The sequence below is a fragment of the Phyllostomus hastatus genome, unplaced genomic scaffold, assembly GCF_019186645.2.
Source record: "Phyllostomus hastatus isolate PE091 unplaced genomic scaffold, TTU_PhHast_1.1 phas_scaffold_93, whole genome shotgun sequence".
Classification (NCBI taxonomy): Eukaryota; Metazoa; Chordata; class Mammalia; order Chiroptera; family Phyllostomidae; genus Phyllostomus; species Phyllostomus hastatus.
Genome location: NW_025334042.1, coordinates 10,784,610 through 10,807,144, shown reverse-complemented (window position 1 = coordinate 10,807,144; position 22,535 = coordinate 10,784,610). Strand labels below are relative to the sequence as shown.

Genomic DNA, 22,535 nt, shown 5'->3' with positions numbered 1-22,535 from the left:
GTGAGCAGATAAGGCAGACGGAACCTTCACCCAGGGTGAAGGTTCCTGATGCTGGGAACAAGAGTCCGGTCTTCTGGCTCTCACTCTACTCACCAGACATACTTTAAAAAAGAATATTTAAAACCTTCAGGAAACCAGCCCTGAAGTAGAACAGCTTCATGAACACAAATTCTCAAGTTCTAGGACTTGCCTGTTTCTCTGTTGGCATTACTAAATCATTCAAGAGTCAGTAATGAGTTCCATAAACCTGCTCTTCCTTTTCTCCCCCCTCCCATTTTGTTCTCCTGTAAATGTGTAAAAGAGTACAATAAATTACCTTTTACTGAAGCTCAGAGTCTTTGTTCTGAACACTCTCAATGGTCTTTGAATACAACTGTCTATCAGGATGGAAACAAAAAGGAACCCTAAACAAAGGTTGGTTTTAAAATTCAAAATTAATGTAGCTGTCAGGAGTATTGGATGTGACGATTTTCTTGAAGTGCTTAACAGGGTGGGCAACCTGGTCCCCTGAAGAAATGAAATCCCCATCAAGCAGAAATCACTTGCTCTCTTTGCATTAGAAGAAATATACTGCAAATGTTTTTCTTTTCCAGCTCAGAGCCCCAGGAAAATTAACTCTCATGTAGAGGGGATATGGAAGTCTAGAGTATCAGATGCAAAGATTTCTAGCAGGGGAGGGCTTGGCTCTCCAGAGGACTCAGCAACTTTGGGTCAGAGGCCAGAGCTGACATACACCATGGACAAATCTAAAGAAAACTGTATGTCAGAGCCTGTTAAGACTACAATTCTACCTGGTGATGGTCCAAAATGTGTTCTGGTGACTCAGCAATTTCCTCTTTAGCATCTGTCAACTGCAAATAGTGGCCAGGCTCAGGGGGTCTTGTGTCCTTCAAATTCCTCCCAGTAAGTTCCTTCACAAGCCCAAAAGCTTATCTCCAGCCATAAACCAGTTTAGAATCTGAAGCAGAAGCAATTGCAGGCAACCAGTGTCCCACATCCTGTTCCCAGGCCACTGAACAATATGCAAAAGAGTGAGCAGCCCCAGCCACCAGCCCCTGGAATAAATTCTGAAAGGGAACTGACATCAAAAAGGAAAACTTCCCTGGCTGGTGTGGCTCACTGTATTGAGCACCTGCCTGGGGAACCAAAAGGTTGCCAGTTCAATTCCCAGTCAGGGCACATGTCTGGGTTGTGGGCCAGGTCTTCAATTGGGGGTGAGAAATAGCCAACCAATGTTTCTCTTGCACATCAGTATTTCCCTCCCTCTCTTTTTCCTCCCCTCCCTTCTCTCTAAAAATAAATAAATAAAATCTTTAAAGAAAAAGAAAAATGAATAATAAAAAAAGACAATGGGCTTTGGAAGATTTAGAAATTGGTCACCCTCTGGTAAAGGCAAGTTTGAAAATGTTTACTTGGTGAGAAAAAATGAAGCAAGTTTATCCTGGCTGTGAAAGTCTTATTTAAAGTTCAACTGGAGAAAGCAGGAGTTGAGCATCAGCTGATAACAGAAGTAGAAATATGGTCCCACCTGTGGCACCCTAATATTCTCAGACTGCATGGTATTTCCATAATGCCACCAGTTTACTTAATTCTAGAATATGCACCTCTTAGAGTTGTCAGTAGTAGTGGTTTTCAACTGTCTGCATCGCTTGGCACTCATAAACTAATTACCAAAATTCTGTGCACACCAAAAAATATATTTTTTGCCTATCTGACAAAAAATAGGTATAATTTTGAATCATTCACACTGGATGGCTATTGTTGTGTTGGTTGTTTTCATTTTTTTATTTGACATTCTAAGGGAAAAGACCCTTAGTGCACCTGACTAATAGTCCGGTATTGCAGGCTTTAAACATTCTTGTAGAACAAGTACATGATTTTCTAACCATTTTGCTGTACACCTGAAACTAACATAGAATAATATTGAATGTGAATTGTAATTGAAAAAAGTTTAAATAAATCAATTAAGCTTTATAAATCCAGTCATTCACTATTCACATCCTATTTTCTTGGATCCATGCAAAATTGAAAACAATTACCAAGGCTTTTTGAAATAATTCAACTTGTGGTGGACTGTTTCCATGGTTTTTTTAAAGATTTTATTTATAGAGGGGAAGGGATGGAGAGAGGGAAAGAAACATCAAATAATTGCCTCTCACATGCCCCCAAATAGGGATCTGGCCTGCAACCCAGGCATGTGCCCTGATTGGGAATCAAACCTGCAACATTTCAGTTTGCAAGCTGATGCTCAGTCCACTGAGCCACACCACCCAGGGCATGATTCCATGTTTTTGAGGGCAGAGGGTATACCTTCCCAGTACCTCTTCCCCACTTCTAACAGCACCAAATTTTATTTTCAGAAATTAACTCTACCCCATTGGATATGGACTGGTGGGACTGTAATGAGATGCCCTAGCTTCTCCTTGAAAAGGAACAGACCAACACCCCACAATGGGCCATTCAAATACTTTCTCCCTGAAATATGCTTCTCAAGCAGGACAACATAGAAATTGAAGATGGCTAACTTTTGATTTTTTCCCCAGGTAACAGGGTCCTAACCACACTTTTCTTATAATAAGCTCAATGTGATACTTCTATTTCCACACCAACCTTGGATGAACCTGTTTCTCAGCTTCCCCTAAATTATGAGCCCATGAGAGCCTTTTGATAGATTTCTTCTTGCTTAAATGAGTCAGAATCATCTAGTTCTGCTGTTTACAATGAAAAAGCCCCCACTGGTATATCAATCTTCTTTTAGTTAATGTTTTCTGAGAGCAAGCACTAAGCTAGGACATTGAGTGGGCTACAGAGGTTCAAAAAGCATGGTGCTTGCTCCTAACTCACTGGGAAAACAGAATATAGATCCACAAAAAGAAATTACTGAATAAAGCAATGGGTAATAATGCCAAATGAATTATAAAAACAATATTTCATAGATGTGCAGAAGAGAAATACATTTCTGAGAAGCAGATTTTTATTGTGGTAAAATATAAAATTTGGAGCCAGATAATAGGCTTCTGGGTCCCAACTCTGCCACATTTTATCTGTGACAAGCACTTTACTCAATGACTCGGACCCTTCTCTCCTGCTATAGCAAGTAAGGAAGTAGATTTTGAACCATTTTGTAACCTCAAAGCACTACGCAAATATTAGTTTCTAATGATCATAAGGAGCTAAGCATGGTCAGCCATTTTTTCACAAGGTGAGCCATTATATATAAGAGCTAAAATTCACTGCATGCCTAAAATACACTGTCCCTAGGCCCTGTTTGGGTAGCTCTGTTGGTTAGAGTCTCATCCCAATATGCCAAGGTTGCGGGTTCAATCTCCAGTCAGGTAACTACCAATAAATGCATCAATAAGTGGAACAACAAATTTCAGTCTCTCTCTCTCTCTCTCTCTCTCTCATCACTAAATAAAATTTTAAAAAATAAAATATACTGTCCTATATATAACTTGATCCTATAAGGTATATATAGTTAATACTCTTTTACATATTAGAAAACTAAGATGGATGGATGTTTGGCAATTTGCTAAAGGTCATGTAGCTAGCAATTGACATATCATGGATGTGAATTACATCTGACTTCCAGTTCTACACCATTTCCACAAAATGCTACTTCCCTGATGGTACTTTTAGGATAAAGATGGGATTCCAACCAAGTGTAGTACTGTGAACAAACTGATATATCTGGGCCTGTCTGCTCTCATTACCTACACATGTTAATGCCTCTTCCTGATAGCCTCATCAAACTCTCCAGTCTCAGAGACAGGGATAGAAGTGCCATAGTCGTCAGTCACAGGCACAGACTTTCTGACAAGGTCATTTAGAGCAAGATGTATTCTAGATCAGTAATACTAGTGAGAGCAAGAAGTAGGTGCATTTCCTTGGAGAATGCTGTTTTCCCCTGGCATGTAGGCGAGAAGTGGGTTCAGCAATGCCACAATAGCCATATGTTGCCAAGAATATGCTACTACTTTATATTGTCTTTCCCTTGATTGAAATAAAATACAAGCCTAACACCTAGCAAGTTGTGGGAATACAAGATTCCTATTAGAGTCAGCTGGTTAACTAAAAGTGAACTAACTTATGCTCTTCTGCTCAGATCCAGAGACACAACACAGGGAGCTTCAGCAGCAGCAGAGTGAAAGGATCTGAGAGAGTCCAGGTGGCTTTGGATCCTGACAGCCATATTTCCACAGGTAATCTGATGGAACAAGGGCCTGGGTTTTTTCCAGAAAACTTGATGGAATGAAGTCTACATCTTGTCAAGGCTAGAAATTAGAAATCTCTTCTAAATTGTTCATTAATATCTAATAGCATCTTCTCACTTTTTTTCCCAGGAGCAGTTTTGTATTAATCCTCATCAGAGGTACTACTGTTTCTTAGCCATTAGAACACCTTGAATGGCCAACAATACAGTGATTAAGAAACTAATCATATTAAATGTCGTTTTCTGATTATTATTCACAGGCTTCTAAAATCAATTATTTAGTGGCACAAACTTATCAATTACTTGTATTATAATGATTGTACAACTGAATGTGGTAATCAGTCATTGCTTAAATTTTATGAACAGGATTGAGTAGTTTAACAGATTGAATGTCAGGTTGTACATGTTACTATAGAACTTAATATAAATATTATTCAATCATAAAAATACCCAGTAGCTGTACCAGATAATGTAGCAGGCATAGTCTGAAGCTAGCAACCATCAGACTTACACTGTGAGAAGTATTAGACCTCTACAGAATACAACAGGATTCTTTAAATCTGATGTCTAACATTTGTTGAAATGAGACAACATCCACACATTGGAGTCATTCTCTTCAGACCCTTTGTTGCTGTCAAAAGCAATAGATTAATGTTTAAGTGAAATATCAACACTTCCATTATTACTTTCACAGGAAAAGATGATGAGACCTAATTTAATTCTTTTTACCTAGTTTTTTAAATCATATGATCAATAATATTTGTTCTTAGAATTTATCTTTATAGACATGAAAAATAGATGGATTTAAGCATTTATGACCTGGCCTAAAAAATATCACTTACAGTTCAAAGAATTACAAAACAAAAAGGCAATATAAATGCAAGTGATGTGCTCACTTGTTGCCCGACCCAGGCTTCTTCACAACTTCAGGACCATCAAGTTATGCCCTCATGAGTCACGTTCCAGGTAGTCACTACCTACTCTTTAAAGCATCATTGATATATGAAAATAATTTAAAGAAAGAGATTTTTTATTTACATTTAATATCACAGCCTTGATTTATCTTTTTTTAGATTTGTCTAATCTTCACCTTTGCATCTACATTTTTATCCATTGCATTCATTCTCTCTTGCTACTTAACAAATTACCCCCAACATGCAGCAGCTTCAATCAAAAAACCATTAGTAACTCATAATTCTGTGAGTCAGGAATGTTTGTGCAGCTTAGCTGGGCCCTGAGACTCACATTCTCTGTGAAGGTGTTGGCTCGCACTACCATCATCTAAAGGCTCAACTGGGAAGGATCTGCTTCCAAACTCACTCACATGGCTATTAGCAGGATTCAGTCCCTCCTGGGCTGTTGGTTGGAGGCCTCCCTCTGTTCCATGCTTCTCAGTAGGGCCTCTTCACAGGACATTTCTGACTTAAAACATAACATCTGGCTTCCATCAGAGAGAGCAAGTGAGAGAGCAAGAGCAGGTGAGGAAGATGAAAGTCAGAGTCTTTTTGCAATCTAGGTCACTAGGACAGTCTACACTCAAGGGAAGAGGATTACCAAGGTCATGGGCATCAGGAGGCAGAATTATTGAGGCCATGTTAGGTGCCTCCCACATCCATCGACTCAGGAAGCATAGTATGTGCTCTAATTATAGTCAAAGTCACATATAAAATATTTAAATACACTAAAGAACAAAGTGAAATTTTTACTTAATCTGGATTCCCCATCACTTCAAGTGTATCTCTCTCTCTGGTTATTTCTTGTTAACTACTCCAACAAGAAATAATGGGTTTCAACCAAATTCTTTGTATTACTAATAATCAAGATACAACTTAAGCATCCATCTTCTTAAAGTAAAATGTTAATAAAAGGATTTCATATATATAATGATAGCACTGTCAGTTTAAGTACAGTTTATAGAGCCTTAGGTTCTACCATTATTTTTGTATTGTTTTTCAATTCATCTCTCTGGTCATTTTTAATTCTTTAATTTTAATGAAAATAAAGTTTGTTTAATGGGCTATCATAGGATAGGCACAACATTTTGAGTAGTAAAATGTTTGTTTATATTTAACTAAGATCACTTTCCTACTACTCAAGGAAGAAGTGAAGATTACATAGTAAAAGAATATCAGAAATTCAGAGTATTTCTTTAGCACTCAGGTTTTTTTAATGCAGCCTTTTTTCTAGACAATTCTAAAACTCACTACAGATGTCACATATATCTTCTGGAATACTTTCATCAATGTCATTTATGAGCTACACTACTCCTAAGGTAAAATAAATATGTGTATGATTTGAGGGACACATATCAATATTTACTATAAGTGTATACACACATCCCTTCGTACTTGACCAAGTCCTTTAGGTACATAATTCATGGAGCTCTAATGACTCACCCCCTACTCTAATAAATGAAGACAGTATGACCAGTGCCCACCCTTATCTGTAAAAAGTGGCATATAGTCATGGTACACCAAAGCATAACAAGTAAACCCAAAATCAATGGCCTAACACAGTAACAGTTTATTCCTCACGCTGGATGATTTCTGTCACCACTCAAATAGGACAGCCCAGTCCTGCTGCTGGCATACAACCACCGATGGTTGCCTTCGGTGAACATTTTCTGCACAGTGCTTCTGAAACAGCCAAGGAAACAGAGACAACAGTATTTTGGCTTCCTGAGAAAAGGGAGGTGGGGGGAGTAGTAAAGAATAAAAGGAGTCAAATATGTGGTGGCAGAAGAAATTTTCACTCTGGGTGGTGAACATAAAACACAATATACAGATGATATATTATAGAATTGTACACTTGAAACTTACATAATTTATTAAGCAATGTCACCCCCAAGAAATTTAACTAAATTAAAAAACAAACAAGAAAAGAAATAGAGAGCTAGGACTTCATGTAATGTACAGAACAAGTTACAGGGCTGTTTTACATCTGTCTACTAACAAGTGTCTGTTAGCATGTCAGTACATGATTTGGTTGTAATATAACACAGGTAGAGAGGATGGACTGGAGAGAAGGCCTATAACCCTCACATATCTTTAAATATTGGATATTAATGACCTCAACCAAAAATAAAACTGAGGATTATAAAGACCCAAAAGGTTTTTATCAGTTTGCAAGACAATGATGTACTCTACATATTTCTTTTTAGACAGAGCATCCTTCCCAGCTTTCTTTACTCACATGCAAGTTCAATGATAAGAAGTGTGCCCTCTACTTGTTGATCATTATTTACTTGTTCTCTATGAGAGAAGAATAACTTGGGATCTCTGGAATGGTGGGTTCTAGTAACTGTTTACTACAGATTCCATAATGTTAACTTTTAATGTGCATTGCCACTCAGAAAATTCAGACATCTTAATAACAATATTTCACTTTATGTGAAAGCAAGATACTGCATTAGTCTATGCTCTTCTGGAAAAGTTGTTATTGAAATAACAGCAAGTGTGACTTTGAAAGCTTTTTATCTTAACTAAAAGTGAAATATTCATCTCTGTTGTCACCAAATCCAAGAAAGTCTCAGGTCAAATGTATTCTCTAGCAGCCTACTTTAATTTCTCTAACACAGACTATATTCCTTTCTTGAACAGATATCAAAATAGTAATATGCCTTTCATTATAGTTTATTCATGAATTCATAAAAACAAAATTTACACACTAATATTTCATTTTTGAAAGAAGGTACATTAATATTCTGTTATTTCCCCTACCTTATAAAGTAATAGAATTTTAAAATATTTAAAAGTCAAATCAAATAATTGTCTTAGGGAAATTGCTGTAAGTAAATCTAACTTTGTAGCTTCTTGTTATATTTGTTGGCAGACCCTATCCTAATAAATTAGAATGTTCTTCATAATTCATAAAGGTAATTTTTCTATACATTTATACTTCTACTGATTTTATTTACTAATAAAGAAGTAATAACAAAGCTATGTAGGCCCACTGGAGACATAAGTAATAACTCAAAACACAGTCACAACAGAATTGTCACTTTTAATTTAATAGATATTTGCTCTTACAAAGGCTTCTGGCAAACATATTTATTTATTTATTTATTTTTAAATTTTATTTTAATTGTTGTTGAAGTACAATTTTCTATCTTTTACTCCCATCCCAGCCCACCCACTCAGCCCTTCCCTCCTCCTTCCCATTTCCACCTGCCCCTAGTTTTTGCCCCTGTGTCCTTTATACTTGTTCCTGTAAACCGTTCCCTTTTTCCCCTGAAATTCCCTCCCCTCTCCCCTCTGAACACTGTCAGACTGTTCTCTATTTCATTGTCTTTGTTTATATTTTGCTTGTTTCTTTGTTTTGTTGATTAGGTTCCCGTTAAAGGTGAGATCATAAGGTATTTGTCTTTCACTGCTTGGCTTATTTCGCTTAGCATAATGCTTTCCAGTTGCATCCATGCTGTTGCAAAGGGTAGGAGCTCCTTCTTTCTTTCTGCTGCATGGAATTCCATTGTGTAAATGTACCATAGTCTTTTGATCCAATCATTTACTGATGGGCACCTAGGTTGCTTCCAACACTTGGCTATTGTAATTGTGCTTCTATGAACATTGGGGTACATAGGTTCTTTTGGATTGGTGTTTCAGGGTTCTTAAGATATAATCCTAGCTGTGGAATTGCTGGGTCAAAAGGCAGATCCATTTTTAGATTTCTGAGAAAATTCCATACTGTTTTCCATAGTGGTTGTACCAGTCTGCAATCTTACCAACAGTACACTAGGCTCCCTTTTTCTCCACAACCTCTCCAACACTTGTTATTTGTTGCTTTGTTTATGATGGCCATTCTGACTGGTGTGAAGTGGTATCTCATTAAGGTTTTAATTTGCATCTCTCTGATAGCTGGAGATATTGAGCATCTTTTCATGTGTCTCTGAGTCCTCTATATATCCTCCTTGGAAAAGTGTCTGTTCAAGTCCTTTGCCCATTTTTTAGTTGGGTTGCTCTGACAAGCATTTTCATCTCTTGTACCTAAAACGTTATTTGATTTATGTAGACAAAGTGGATGAATGAAATGACTTCATTTTCTCTAAAGACAGGGTTAAAAGTTTCCACATTTTGTTTTGTATCCCCATGGAAAAGTTCATTCAAAAAATGTATTGTTACATAATTCATTCCAATTCTCCTTGTGGTTCTGAAAAGTGTGATGTATACACATGAGTGGCAGAAAGGACAGAATTTCTTACTATAACTCCCCTCCTCTCCTGACTTACATCTTCAGGGGAATTGAGATTGAGTTTAAATTTTAAAACTCTAAATCAATATTCCCAATAGTTTCCATTAAAACAGATAGTTTGCTTCAGGGCTAATTAGAAATTGAAACAAAATTTAGAAATACCACTTTTCTAAAAGATTGCTTTATTCCTTCATCGGCCTCCAAGTACTGGAGAAAAAAGTTTTCAATAGAAGAAGGAAAAATATAAAAGATCTTTACTTCAGGGTCATGGCATGAAATATAGAGCCCCCATCATCAATAACCCTCCTTACAGACATCCTCAGGGGATCCCCAGGCTCTCACAGGCAGCAGAGCAGGCAAGTGGGAGTCCTGTCAGAATTCAAAAGGGAGGGATTGGTGAAGCTGCTGCACATGGAATCTAAAGAATAAAACAAACAAACATAATGGAAGCAGACTCACAGACACAGAGAGTGGACTTATGGTTGCCAGAGGGTAGAGGTGGTTGGGTGAAAAAGGTGAAGGGATTAAGTACAAATTGGTAGTTACAGAATAGTCACAGGAATGTAAAGGACAAAATAGGGAATATAGTCAATAATATTGTGATAACTATGTGTGGTGCCAGGTGGGTACCAGAAATATCAGATGAACACTTTGTAAAGTATATGACTGTCTAATCTCTATGCTGCATACCTAAAACTAATACGAAATAATACTGGCTATAAAGTGCAATTGAAAAACTAAAAAATAAAATAACATGTTATGCTTGAGATTCAGAAAAACTTTATGTAGAATTTCTAATCTTACTTTTGACAGAGATATGTAAATAAATTAACAAATATATATTGATTTTAATGATGCCTCACTACTACACCATCAAGGAAAAAGAATTTCTTTATGTGAATTTACATTCGTCTGACATGTGCTGGCCTCATAGTCATGTTCTTCTCCTTTGAGTTCTTGCCTCTGTATTTACAATCTTTTCTTCTCCTTTGGCACATAGTTACTCCTTTCAGTTTCCAGTGTGCCTCTTCTGGTAGATTTTCTCAAAATTGCCTTCTAATTTCCTACTTTTCACTTGCTAAAGGCTAGGAAATCAGTTGAAAAAGTGGTTGAATTGCACATAAATGGAGCATAAGTAGGCTCTGAAAAACACCTGTGCCCTCTCTTAGACGCTGTATATAGTAGGTTTAGTGTTTGGGTCAAATGGTCATTTTTGGCTGCTCAGAAAATTTTATTCAGGAATTGCTACCATTAGATTACATCCCAGGAGACTGAGCTACTAAAATAAGTAATTCTCACTTAAGAAAATTATTGCCATATGAACATAATGCCCTGAGCATAAGTATCAGTTTGGTCGCTAAATACTACAAAAATTCTAGGTTAGGAAGCCAGATTATACATGTAGTATACTGTTACTATGATGTTATTTACAACAAAATAAAATTTGGTGATTGAACATCTAAAAATAAAGAACAAGTAAATAAGTTGTGTTATATTTACACAGTGGATATTCATAGCTTCAAATACATTTATAGGGCATTGGGTATAACATGAGGACATATTTTTGTTATCAGATAAAGTGAGAAGTAGGTAGGGTTTTAAAAAGCACAGGACAATAACAGTAGCTAATCTTTACTGAACATCTGCTCCCTGGCATGCATTGTTCCAAGTGCTTTACATGCAGAAGCATCTCAACTGGGAGGAAATGTACTAGAAAAATGAGACTAGAAATTTACCAAAAATATTAAATAGTGGTTGTCTCCAATTGATAGTTATAAATAATCTCATTTTATATAATGAACATGTATCGTTATAGTAATGAGGAAATCATTTGTACTTTTAGGTCGACTATCTTTCAAAGAAACTCCAGATCATACAAAACAACAGCAGAGCATATTTTTATCTCATCTCCCCTTGATGCAGGACAAAAAGACCCAAAGCAGGCAAGTTCAAGGTTTCTTTTTTTTCTTTTTTTTTAAAGGTTTTATTTATTTATTTTTAGAGAGGGAAGGGAGGGAGATACAGAGAGAGAGAGAGAGAGAAAGAGAGAGAGAGAGAGAAACATCAATGTGCGGTTGCTGGGGGTCATGGCCTGCAACCCAGGCATGTACCCTGACTGGGAATCGAACCTGTGACACTTTGGTTCGCAGCCCGCACTCAATCCACTGAGCCAGCCGGGGCTACGGTTTCTTACAAATATGTTCATTTCTGGTAATCCTGAAGCAGCTAATCAACAAAGGGATGTCCTTACATTCTATCGCTTCTACAGCTTGGTGCAGTAGTGACTAAAAAGACCCATTTCAAATGACTGGCATTGGCAAACATACACATAGTCAAACATCTTTAGTTTCTGTTATGAACTCTTTTTCTTAGCAACTTTTGAATATGCAATGAAGTTTTATCTATAAATTTCGGAGATGGCCTGTTCACTCTAACATTTGAAGGAGGAGTCATTTATAACAAAGCAAGAGACACTAGTCCTTGGCCAAAAGATGAAGGAAATTGTCTCAGGAAAAAAACATAATCAACAGGTATAAGTTGGTCCCATAAGTCTGGCATGCTTGGATAACTTTGATTCCCTATACGGCCTATGCCAGTCTCAGATGCCAACAATGCTTTTAGGAACGATGCTGATTGGAGCCTTCTGTTAGATGGACCAGGCTAATATCACCTGAGTCCATGTAATGGATCTTAAAAATGCAGCAAAACAATTAACCATTATATGCTTTCTGTTCTGTTGCAATCAGAAGTACCACCTATTAAGCATTCTTGCCAAAAATCAAACTGAATCTGATCTCTTTTTTTGTGTGTGTTTGAAATTTGCTATAATAAAAAGGTTTGAAGGAACAACGGTCAGTTGACTGAAACTTTAGGAGGACTCAAAGGAAAGCTTTCAGTAACAGAACAGCCTGAGCTGGCGAGAGTCATGGTCCATTGTATCTCCACAGTTTTCTCTAAAAATGCCCCTCGTGTCTTTCTCACCTGAAAAACTACTATTCTGTCTTAGTACTTAGTTGAGGCATTACCACCTCCAGGTACCCTACCTTCCTTCTGCTCCCAAGAAACAATGTCATGTGGTATTTAAGAATATGGTTCTTGAGTTCAAACTATTGGCTCTGTAACTTTGTCAAGTAATTTAATCAACCTGTGCCCCTGTCTCCTCATGTATAAATTGGGGATTATTAAAAGACTGAACAAGATAATCTATACAAAAGTGGTGTAAACTATTCCAGGAGTATCATAAGCACTCTATATATGTGAACCATTTTCTTTATAAGATTAAGTTAAATTCCCTACTTTTGTGGTCCCAGTCTTCCATGCCCTATCCAAAAGCGTGGAAGTTGTACATTGGCTTACAACAGGTCTTATCCACTTACCTTTTAGTTGGAAAAACTAGAAATCCTAAAATGTGACTCTGATTCCCTTGTACCTAAGGCTTTGCAGGCAAGCTATACTGATGGACAAGATTTAAAGAGTGGAAACATACATCAAAAATGTCTAATAGTTATTGCATTCACATAGTTAAAATTATATCTGCAGCTCCCTCCTCTGTCACTTTCTTTAAATACAGTTTCCCTTCTGCCTGATAAAATAATTCATCTTGACAGCACTGTTTTATTCAAGAATTTTCAGGAGATTTTCCTGGAACAACTCCATTTCTATTAAATAACATTTTTCTTTTTGCTAAGTTAAAAAACTACATTGTCAGAGCAAAGAGCACAAACTCTGTTACAAAGATAATATCAATTTCTTTCATCAGATCTCTTATTTATTTATTTTAATCACAAGATAGATTTCAAGCTGGTAATATTTTTAGTTTAAAGTGGAAAATTGGCCTGTCTCTTTTAGATATTGTTTTTCTTGGCCAACTGTATTACATGTCTTGTACATATCTCCATACATCCTTGTGGAATGAATTGTACCACAAACTGTTGATCAAAATGTTTCCATATTAACTTCTAAGGCAATCAGCAAGGGTAATCCTATCAGAGACTATTGAGTTGTCTGAGCTGGTATTGCCACCGTGTCAGGGACATGACTTCTCATCTTGCCACAAAGAAGGTCCATTTAAGCAGAAACTCTGTTTTGCTCACAGCTGGTACCATCACTAAAAATAGTGATGAGCACATAGTCATTGTCCAATACTTATTTGTTGAATGAATAAATGAGTGCTTAAGACTATCTACCAGATTCCTGATACCTTCAAGATAAAGACAAAATTCTTCATTGTTGAATACTTGGCTCTCAATGGCCTAACTGTAACTCTTCAGGAGACCACTAATTTCTGTTCCTGTGAAGCAGAACTGCTTTGTCCCAGGACAATTCCAGGACATTCCAGAACATGTTTACAAAGAATCTCTTTCTTGACTACCAAAATAGATAAATCACCATATTGTGGACAGATTTTATTAGTTTAATTTTCTGGAGACGAACTCATTCCCAACCTCTTGTCGAACACTCTTTCAAACATGATTGTATCAGTCTGTAGACGCAAAGTAATGCTGAGGTAGCAAATGATTCTAAAGTCTTTAGTGACCTATAAACCTGAGGTTAGTTGTTCGCACAGCCCATGTCCATAGCTAGTCAACAGTGGGGTCTGAGCATAATGGCCCCCTCGGTCCAGCTACTGATAACATCCCACTGAAAAAAACAGAGATGCAGCCAGAACATGCCAGTCGTAGTGGCAGAGGAAAAAGAGAATGGCAAAGAATATCCTGGTTCTCAGCTTCTGCCTGCCTCTGCCACACAGTGTGTCTGCTCAACATTTTATTAGCAGACATGAGTCATGTGGTCACATCTGAAATCAATCCACAGGCCAAGAATGTGTAATTCTCCTCTAAGGAGGGTATGCAAATATTGGTAAACAGTAATGCACTGATCCAAATATTGATAAACACATGCACTGAAAAATAGAATGTAGAATATCAAATAAGTCACTTAACAGCAACTGGGTCTAAACCCAAGTCATCCTCACCAAGACTAGGTAAAAAAACAGACCAAAATATGTCACTTAATTTTTACTTTAATATTTGGAGAAATAGAAGCTACAAGTTCTCTTCTGTATACAATAACTTACAAAAACTATTATAAAATTAATTAAACTAGTTACAGAATTCCCTGCCAATTGTTGGGGAAGACAAAATTCATATAGCAAAAGATTTGTTTAAAAAAGCAAACATGCACAAAAGATATAAAGCTTAACAAAATATAGGAGAATACCACACACAGCAATTATCACAACACTTGGGAAAGGTTTAAAGTCCCATAAGGAGAGGAAAATACTAGTCAAAAAGTGAAAACCAACTATGTGCTACCTGAGAGACAAACCTAAAGTACAATAAAGCAAAACTAGTAAAAATAAAGGCATAGACAATTTAAATGGTAAACAAACAAAAAGAGAGCTGATAATGAAATATCAATTTGGGGAAAGTAGAGTTTAAATCAAAAAAAGAAATGAATGTGATAAAGAGGATAATGTAGTGGTGATAAAAAATAATTCACAATGGAGAGTAGTTATTAACTAATATATATCAGATATGTCCCCACAGAACAAGTGCTACAACTTCAGTCCTGTGTGAATCAAGGAGTAAAATTAAACCTCTTGCATAAAATCTAGAATTCAGTTTATCTCATCTATAGAAAAAAATGTGGTATTCTGCCCATAGCCCTAGAAAGTTGTGAATTAGTTTATTGGCTGCTCAGAAACTTGGAAGAAGAGCAAAGTTACCCAGAAAAAATAAAAATCTAAAGCCTGCTACAGTCACATATGTGGGATCCAAAGGTACAAGACTTGCTTAGAATAAGAACCACAAACTAAAATAACATTGAAGTTAATCCAGATAAAAAAATTGTGGTATCTTCTCACCCTGAAATACAGCAAGGAGAATGATCAACAACACCATATAAAATACAGGTGAACCTCACAAATACAATGTTGAATGAAAGAAGCCATTCAGAAAACTACATGAAGTTTAAATACAGACACATCTAATCAACAGTGTTAAAAGATAGGATGGTATAAAACTAACAGTAACCAAAACCTGAACTGAATCCTAAGTCTGACCCTACACATAACCCTAATCCTAAACTTAAACCAAATCCTAAATCCAACCCTAAACCTAATCTCTAAATTTAAATCTAAACCTAAAAGGAAAAAAAAAAACCCAACTACGTAGGATGGTGGTTCCTCTGCTGCAGGGTGGGGTTGGTTTTGACTGAAAGGGGCCCAAGGCTGGCTGCTGAGGTGCTTGTAATGTTGTTTCTTCTTGGGGAGAGTGACAGAAACGGTTCACTTTGTGAAAATGTATGGAGCTATATGCTTATGATATTGACCTTTTCTATATGGAGATTATCTCTTATACTTTAATAAATACCTCCATTATATGTTATACTTCAATAAAATGAAAGGAAACTAGGTCCTAATCTATTGAAACTCAATTAAAAACAAAATCCACCCTCTAAAGGCATTTTTGCTGTTGGGAACCGCCCTGACTGGTATCAGGAGCTGAAACCCCTGCCTAAGCTAAGGCTAAGGGAACACCCTTGGAACTGTAAGCCAGCAAGGAGACAAAAGCTTATCTCCCTGGCAGGAATGCTGCTTCTGCTGATTCATTCATAACTGAATCCCAAAAAGCTTGGTCGGTTAGCCAAAGACAGGTAAGATTCCCCAAGGGGGGAATGACCTAAGACAGGCACGATCACTTTGGGAGGCCCCCCAAAAGAAGGACTTGGGGGGCTGCAGCAAAAGGGGGTGATGGACCCTCGCTCCTCGGCTTTGACATAGCCTGAGTTCTCAGTGTCTGGGAGAAAACCTCCTTGTCTCCCAGTTGCCTTAGTTCCCTGTCTCCACCTAAGCCTGAAACAATGACAGGGTGGTGTAGCTCTGTACTGAGAAGTGCGGATTCCCCGGGGTGATCAGGCCTAAGAAAGAACATGTGAATTACTGTGAAACCTTCTTTGTTTAGAATGCTCTCAGTTGAATGAGAAGGGTCTTAGGAGGAAGTTATTTTGTTTCTCAGTCTTACAGCTCTTTGACCCCTGACTCAATAGACCGGCAGAGTTCTTTGTTTTCTATGGTTCCTTACTTCCCCCTAATGAGTACTGTACTTTACCTGAATTATTATGCAAAATGAGCCCAATAAAAGCAGGTATGGACTGTAAATCGGTGCGCTCCCCACCGGGGGGGTGGCCATTCTGTCCCTACTTCCCCACAGAAATTAGTTTGTCTCTGTGCACGTTTTTTCTCGCGTGTTTATCGTCGAGCCATCCACAGCGTTCTGTCGTCACTGCTGGCCAGTGACCCACGCGCAACATTTTGCAATCCAGGGCAATTGTCCCAGGGCAATTGTCATTTGTCCTTTACCCAGAACAAATGAAACTCCCTCAGAAAAAAAGTAACAGCCTTTGCCTGATGAAGTCACAAGAACAAATTACAAACATTCAAATATGACAGATATCAACAGTGTTTGATGACAGTGTTTGTAAAAGTAAGTTTTGAGTCCCCCAAAAGAGTACCCGAAGAACCAGTTGCTCAGTGAAAACTATTGATCAATAAAAACTATGAGAGTTACTGCAGTAAAAAAGGACACAGTCTCATAGACACTGAGTGATGTCTCAGAAGAGGAAAATCAAGACAAGATGCATGCAGGATTTTAGGACCTGGGCTAGGTGATTTTAAGGTGAGTCTTGGAGGGCAGGCAGCTGGCTACGATTGGGTAAAATTTATGATATAATTGTGTTGGACAGATGAACACAGTGAAACTAGAACCTTGAAGTAAGTTCTTGATAAGTAAGTTATTTCAGTTGGTTTACAATCTTAAGCTCTGGGAGCAATTATTTCCTGGACTAAGTAGCTAAGCTAGATTGGCCTGATCCCAGTACTGGGTTGTCAAAACCAGGAAAGTATAATTTGGTCCCAAAGTGATTAGCACAGGGACAAGAAGTATGTTGTTTTTGGTGGTGTATATTTATATTTTCAAATAAAATACAAAATGATGTGTGTATACATGTATATATATTTTCAAATTCAAAAAATGATGTATATTTATATTTTCAACTGCAAAACATTTATAACCATAGTGAGTAAAAGTGTAAATTAACAATAAATATTCCTAAAATATTATTACTCAAATATACATTAATAATACATAATTTTAATAAAAATAAAATTTTCAATAATAACATACACATTAAATAAAAATAAAACAAAACTAAACTAAAATTAAAAGTATTAAAGAACTGCCCTTTTATAGATAGTGAGCTGTAGTTTGTTTCAAAGAATGCTTTTCTGGCTTTTTCTTTTTTAGTTTTATTATGCAGAGATTAAGATGCCAGTTCAGTTACTAGGATCATTTTCAGTTCTGTCATGTTAATATGCTTCTTCAAAAAGTCTTTGATTAAAGTACAGATTATTTTTGCAATAAAGACATTGGTTCATTTCATTTTTTCCCTGCTCCTCAGGATTATGGAGACAAGTGAAAAATTATTCTATGAATTCAATACATTTTTAATTAACATGCCAACAGAATTATCCAGGTCAGTTTTTCTTAAAACATGCACATCTGCACACACTTACACACCAAACTATAAAGGAAAAGGTTGATAACTTTAGCTATATTAAAATTTAGAATGTCTTTACAATAAAAGGTAGTATAAATAAAATCAGTAGACCAGCCAAAAGCTGGAATAACACTTTAGCAATATATACAAACAACAATTGATTGCTATATAAAGCAAATAAAGAAGTTTTATAATCAAATGTGTAAAAGATAATAGAAAACTATACAAAACAAACAATTTACACAAGAAAGTAAAAAATAACTATATTCATTTTTTATCATGTTTTAAATCTTCACCTAAGGATATTTTTTCCCCATTGCTTTTAGAGAGAGAGGAACGGAGAGAGGAAGGAAGAAAGAGAAGCACTGATGCAATAGAAGCATCAGGTGGTTGCCTCCCGTATGCACCCAGACCAGGATTGAACCCAGAACCTTCCAGTTACAGAATGATGCTCCAACCAACCTAGCCACACCAGCCAGGGCAACAATAACTATATTTAGAGACAAACTGAATATTAACCAGGAAAATGATAATAAAAATAACAGAACATTATTTTATCCATCACATTGGTAAAATTAAAAAGCCAAATCAAGTCTTTATCACTTGGAAATCAAAATATCACACTATATCCTATAATAACTACCATATTATATAAGCCCAAATAGCAGAGAGCAAAAACACTGAATTTCAGAATATAACCAGTGCTGTAGAGGTATATTAATAGGTCTCCATAATTTCATTATTTGAAAGCAATGATAAAAATTTTAAACCAACTTTCCAATTTAAAAAGTTCAGTAAAAGGTCAAACAATCAAGAAAAAGAGAAGAAAGAAAACAATCAAAATAATGAACAATGTAGTAACTGCAAAATAAAAAAGTACTGATAAATAAATTCAAAGATGGTTGTAAGAGAGAGGGAAAACAAATCAAATAATCAAATTAACTATAAAATATAAAATCTGAAAAATCTAATATAAAAGGAAAACAAAAAATTAAATTAAGAATGAATAAAGGGAGATATCTGAATATGCTTGAATCACAATGAAGTGCATTATTCTCTTGGAAAATTAAAATTGCCAAAACAGACTCAAGTAGTATAGACATGAATAAACCAATGAAATGTTACTAAAATATTACCTCTAAAAATATTGGGTTGGCCAAAGATTTCATTTGGTTTTTCCATAGAGTGGCTCTACTAGTGCTTAGTTATCCTTAACTTCATTCAGAACAATTTTGTTATTGTGACAGCTGTCATATCAGTGTGCATTTAAAAAAAATCAAAATTTGTGAATTTTCATGTAGTAGCCATTTAAATATTGAAGGTGGAAGAACCTATGAAACTTTTTAGCATATTATGCTTTATTATTTCAAGACATAAAAATGCAACTGGCATGCAAAAAAAAAGTTGTGTAGTGAGGAGAAGGTGCTATGACTGATTGGATGTGTCAAAAGAGGTTCTCGAAGCTTCATGCTGGAGATTTTTCACTGGATGATGTTCCATGGTTGGGTGGACCAGTCAAAGTTGATAGCAATCAAATCCAGACATTAACTGAGAACAATCAACATTATAGCACATGGGAAATAGCCTACATACTCAAAACATCCAAATTAATAAATTTATTGGTGAAAATGAAAAATGTGTCTTTTATTTTTTCCATAAAATAAAAGACACATTTAGTTCCATATTTTTATGGAACTAAAGGACTTTTTGGCCAACCCCATAGTTCTAGGCTCAACAAATATTACTGGAAAGTGCAGCCAAACTGTCAAGGACTAAGTGTTTTCTATGCTTAGAAACTCTTAGGGGCCTAAAAAAAAAGCTGGGATGTCATCCAACCCTTCTGAGGTAGCTAGCAATAACCCTGGTACAAAATAAACATGGTAGAGTTTATAAAAATACAAGTAAACCTCAGACTACGGAATATGCAATATTAATCAAAGTGTCTGTTTTGTTGGATTGCCTTGTGTTGGAAACTCAAAATTAGGAAGGAGAGTATACCAAATGTCTACATACCTGCAAACACTAAAATAAGGAGAGCAAAATATATAGAAAGGTTTAAATAAATGGCAGTAAAAGAAATTGAAACATATTTACATCTCGGCCCCTTCAGTAGACTCTTTTTTCAAGCTGATGATAATATTACAAAAACAGCACATATAATGAAGTCAGTAGTAAATTAAATTAGAGATGAGCCACATAGGTTCTAAATGTCATGAATCACTCTCTGTGGTTATCATCCAGGATGGTATCCACCCAGAGGGCTTGTGGTAAAACAGGGTCCACAGATACCTACAACATTTATGATATAAAAGTAATCATTCTAAATGGATTTTGATTAAAATTGGTGGATCACATGACATAAATAAACAAAAAATTGTGATGAAATGTTACAGCAGTGATGAAATTGTGCATAGAGCTTAAAGGCCGTGGAGGGTGGGGCATAAATGAGAGAAAGATTGACAGAAGAAGTGATGTTTGCACAGATCAGCTTTTACTGATTTAGCTTCAATTTCACCTCCCGGTTCTGCCATTTCTAACCTTTATATTCTAGTTTTGTTTGTTTGACTATTTGTTGTTTGGTTAGTTGTTTAAAAAAACATTACAATTTGCTTACTGTTTCCCAAGGTCAATAAATTTCTGTAGTTTATTTTTGTCACCATGATAATTACATAGAAAAGAAAAACGTATCTTATTGAGAATAATTTTTATAAATTTATTAAGATCTATTTAAAGACTTATTGGTTGTTAGGTGGCCAAACCGTACTAAAAGTATCTTACAAATAGTTTGAAACAAAGGCTTGTGGCCAAGCTGTGAAAAATTTCTCAAAGTAGTTAATACATTTCTACAGTATTACTGAAACCTTGCTAAACTTAGGATAGAATTTTGGCCAGATATCACAAGAAATTTGTACTTGTGGACTTCTAATAAATGTGTACTGTTTTCATGCAACTAACCATATGCATTAGGGCTTATCAATATTGGAGCCTAATGATTAAATGATTAATAGTTCTTCCTTTTGTACACATGGAAGATAATTTCACCAAATGTGATTTGAGTTCATTCCTAGTATCTGATATTGTTAAGCAAAAGAAAAAAACAAACAAGATGAGATGAGGAGCAAGGATGCAGCTACTATACTGTCAAAAACATGGGACTAAGAACAGATGCAGAAATTCTAGTCCCAGCACAGCCACTAACAAAGCAAACAATTTTGGTCAAGTCACCTCATCTCTCTGGACCTAAATTTCCTCCCAGTTATAAAATTCTCCTTATCAAATTACCCATGGTGTCACTTTGAAAGACAGAGACCTTACCTCAAGAGCATCAAATTCAGGAAACATAAATTTTTGTGAACAGAGGGAATGGAAACTTTATCCAAAACTATTGAGAACTCTGCATCAGGGTAGAGAGTTGAATCAGTCAGTCAGGGTGCAGCAACTATTCTAATGGCTATTCCACACCTGTCTCACAAGCTCTCTGGCTACCAGGACTGCCAGGCAACTTGAACAATATTGGACACAAGTGACAAAAAATTGTACCCCAAATTGGGGGTCAAAGCAGCTCTACCAATTACACAGGAATAAACACAGGGAGGCTGCCAGATTGAGGAGAAAAAGAAATATGGCCCAAATGAAAGAACAGAACAAAACTGCATAAAAAGAACTAAATGAAACATAAATGATAGATAGCCAACCTATCAGATGCAGAGTTCAAACCACTGGTGATCAGGATGCTCAGAGAACTCACTGAGTACAGCAACAAGATAAAGGAAGAAAGGAAAGTTACACTAAGTGAAATAAAGAAAAATCTATAGGGAGCCATCAGTGAAGGGAAGGAAGCCAGGATTCAAATCAATAACTTGGAAAATAATAAAGAAATAAACATTCAACCAGAACAGAAAGAAGAAATAAGAATGAAAAAAAAAAACCCAGCAAGGATAGTATAAGAAGACCTTGGGACATCTCCAAACATGCCAACATCCAAATCTTAGGAATGCCAGAAGGAGAACAGGAAGAGCAAGAAATGGAAAACTTATTTGAAAAAATAATGAAATAAAACTTCTTTAATTTGATGAAGGAAATAGACATACAAGTTCAGGAAGCACAGAGAGTACCAAACAAGTTGGACCCAAAGAAGACCACACGAGAACACATCATAATTAAAATGGCAAAGGTTGAAGGTAAAGAGAGAATCTTAAAAGCAGAAAGAGAAAAGCAGAGAGTTGACTTCAAAGGAGATCCCATAAGACTGTCAGCTGATTTCTCAAAAGAAAATTTTCAAGCAAGAAGGGACAGGCAAGATGTATTCAAAATAATGAAAAGTAAGGACCTACAACCTAGATTACTCTCTCCAACAAAGCTATCATTTAGAATGGAAGGGCAGATAAAATGCTTCCCAGACAAGGTAAAGTTAAAGGAGTTAATCATCACCAAGTCATTATAACATGAAATGTTAAAGGGACTAATTTAAGCAAAAGAAAATAAAAACTATTAACATTAAAAAGACAACATATTCACAACCATCAGAAACTGAATCTACAACAAACAAATGAATAAACAAACTAAGCAAACAACC

At 36.2% G+C, this 22,535-nt stretch overlaps 1 pseudogene; it reads left to right on the top strand.

The window, feature by feature from the left end:
- The first annotated feature begins 736 nt into the window (after nucleotides 1-736).
- LOC123812561 lies at nucleotides 737-4,255 on the top strand (annotated as a pseudogene).
- The last annotated feature ends 18,280 nt before the right edge of the window (nucleotides 4,256-22,535 follow it).